The following is a 3,448-nucleotide window of genomic DNA, read 5'->3' as shown; positions in this document are numbered from 1 at the left end:
GCTTTTGCTGAGATGTACATACACCCTTGCTTCCTAGGCAGCTTCTTCTAATTATCAGGGAGTCATTAACTATGGAGACGATTTCCAGTATATAGATAGATAGACAGACCTTATGCCCACAGGAACCACTGAAACTTGGAGGCTCAAGTCCTGCTGTCTCTGTCCCTGGGTTGGAAAAATCATGTCATGCTGTCCCTGTCATGGCCATGTTACGGGCATGCCATCATGAAGAAGTTTAACCCATACTGTAAAGGGCAGTTGAAATGTACAGATGAATTCAAAAGGAAAAATTTCAGAACCTTGTCAAGATTAAGGATATGTAAGGAATCATGTCTTGCATCACGGGTTCATTAGAAATGTCATCAAGAGTACACATAAGAAATGATGAGACATGAGATGTAGGTTGTTGTTATAAAATATAAAAAAATTTAAAAGTAAGGTTGTCTTTTTATTCCCACTTAGGTCCGCAGAGTGCCCAAGATATCTGCTGATATCTTGCCAGAAGCACACATTCCAGTTCCGTGAGAGCCCAGACGAGCCGCCCCACACTCCATTACACTTAAATCTACACATGAAAGACCACACAACACAATAATCTTTAACCCAATTGGTAAGAAATAATTGCCCACCTAAACATACAAAGCCCAGTACCATCCATCCCTTAAGAACATTAAGAACAACCTGTAAATACACAGAGCAGAATCTTAACGTCACCTGTCATGGCTTCTCTCCCTCTCCCTCCTCTCTCTTCCTCCTTTCCATTCTAGTCTCCTCCTCTTCCTTCAAACTTTTTTCCCACCCATCCTTCCTTCTTGTCTAATGGCAGGCCTCCTTCTATCTTGTACCTGCTTCACCTGTGACACCATCCCACAGTTCACCCTTTTTGTCTAATTAGAAAAAACTTTTTTCTCAAATATAAGCTGAGCACAACTATTATCATTTTGTAATTAAAAACATAAAATATATCTAACACCCAGTCCAACACTCTATCAGTTAAGCAGAACATTCAGTTATCCGTTCCAGGTTTAGAAAGTCTTAAAATCCATATTATATCTTGGCTAGCTTATATACTATCTGATAACCATCTAATAAGATAAATATTTTCAAAGTTAAACAGCCTGATAGGCTATGAGACTATAATCAGTCTTCAACCCCATCAGAAATCTGAGAATGGCCAAATATCTATACACATAGGAAGCCTAACATGGCTTCCAGAAATGAGAGGTTGTAGAGACAAATCTCCACTAGCACAGTCATCATCCCACAGTAGGTAGAAGCAGAGACAGAAAAAAATGGGGATAACTCTGGAAAGTCAAGTGAGGTATGTGTGTTCTAAACATGATTCAGAATGTACCTTGAAGCTTGGTAGTAGACAGGTGACATGAAGCAGTAATGGTGATCAGTAATTGACTGAAAATGATGTATGAAGATGAAATGCAGAAAGAGTATTCACAATTAAGGGTAATGTGGAAATGAAAATAAGGGGAACAAACTGAAGAAAAGTGAAATGCAAACCTGTGCTTCACAGGTTCTTAAAGAAAGAAATAGGCTGCGAATTAAAAACCATCTGGCATGCATTTGAGAATACATTTTAGATATGAATTAAAAGAGTAAAATGGGATTTTATACTAAATACACACTCTAGGTTTCACTTTCTTAACTTTGTCAGTTAATGTAGTGACATTGATCTGCTGTTCTATGTACAAAAAGTTTGGTGACTGCAGTCTCGCATACACCGGTGTGGGGTGTGGGAGTGATTAGTATTGGGGTAACCTCGGTGAGGAAAAGGAATCTCTGACTAACAAGTTTGGATGAGCTTTTGCGTCTAAGGTGCTATACAAAGAGAACAAATATTCACAATGCTACCATAACACATGTAGGTCAAGTTGAATCGAAATTAACAATTCTATATTTGGGAAAAACTTATAGACATATATATATATGTTGATATATCTATCAACAGATGCACAATGCAAAAATGTTGGGGGAACTATAGAGGATTTCGTCCAATTGGAAGAAATGGAATTTATCCAAACCATCTTCTATGAAAGTTAACTGATAATATTATTTGGCAATTTTAAATTTTTCTTTCATTGATTACTGTTTTATTAATCCAGACAATCAAGCCTATTGGAAGTTGAATAGTTTCAATCTCCTGAGAGGGATTTTAGGGTCCTAAAGTGATTGTGTTTCCTTTACGTTTCATGTTTGTGCCAAGTGAGGCAGGGCATACTTACTTTGGCTTCTAAGGGCTTTAATCAGTGGGTAGGTACCTTCCCTTTATCTCAGTTACTTTCAGTTAGGGTTTCACTGCTGTGAACATGAAGGATGCAAAATTTAATTGGGGCTGGTTTGCAGGTTCACAGGTTCAGTCCATATCATGAAACATGGCAGCAGCATCCAGGCAGGTATGATACAGGGGAAGCTGAGAGTTCTACATCTTCATCTGAAGGCTGCTAGAATACTGACTTCCAAGCAGCTAGGACTAGGGTATTAAACCCCAAATCTACAGAGACACACCTACAGCGGGCCACACACTTCCTTCAACAGGACCACACCTAATAGTGCCACTCCTTAGGCAGAACATAAACAAACCATAACATTTGCTACCAGGATGGAAAGAACACGAACAATTTTCCCATAATGTACTTTGTGGCAAATGTCTTCTCTCAATTGTTGTTTTACTTTCGATTGTCTGGTAGATCAAGTTTCATTTCCTTCTAATTAGTAATTAATTGGCTGAACCAAAAATTTTGATCTGTTTGCTCAATTTAGTTGATGTTGAGATGGGTGTGATATTTCTCAGCTAATTTTCAGTATTCTTTTTATAGTTGTCTGTGATGTTATCTAGGATGTGAGCTTTTAGCTTAGGGGTATTTTGGAGCTCTGAATGTGATCTATTTTCAAAAAGTGTTTTCCCTGGGACTTTGGGAGCATGGATTAGCAGTCTCTGAGTGACATTTTTTTATATTTTGTCTCTAAGGTTTTATGTGTATTATCCTTACTAAAGTATTTACATACATTTCAAGAAAATATTCATGAAAATAATTGTGTTGGAGATTAAAATCAATGAATAAGAAACAATGAATTACTTAAAATCTGGTTTTAAAAGGTTAGTATTGACTTTTGTGGATGAGATGCCTATTTAACATAACATGCTCAAATATGTAAAGTAAATAGATCTTTTTTTAAAAAAATAACATATCCTTGGTGCTGTTCAAGTGGTTTCTTGACTTGACAAATACCTGATAGAAATAATATGAAAATAAGAAAGACATGTTTGGACTCCTGGTTTCAGAAGTTTCAGTCAATAGTGAACTAAAGCCATTGTTTCTGGATGCAATCAAACATCTGGCTTTGTTTGAGGAACTCACTGAGCTTAAACACATATGAAATAATAGAAAGTAGCTAATAATCGAGTCAAGGGGAAACCGAGGAAAAGAATCTT

This window comes from Rattus rattus, chromosome 10, assembly GCF_011064425.1.
Source record: "Rattus rattus isolate New Zealand chromosome 10, Rrattus_CSIRO_v1, whole genome shotgun sequence".
Lineage (NCBI taxonomy): Eukaryota > Metazoa > Chordata > Mammalia > Rodentia > Muridae > Rattus > Rattus rattus.
Note: the sequence above shows the minus strand (reverse complement) of the source record.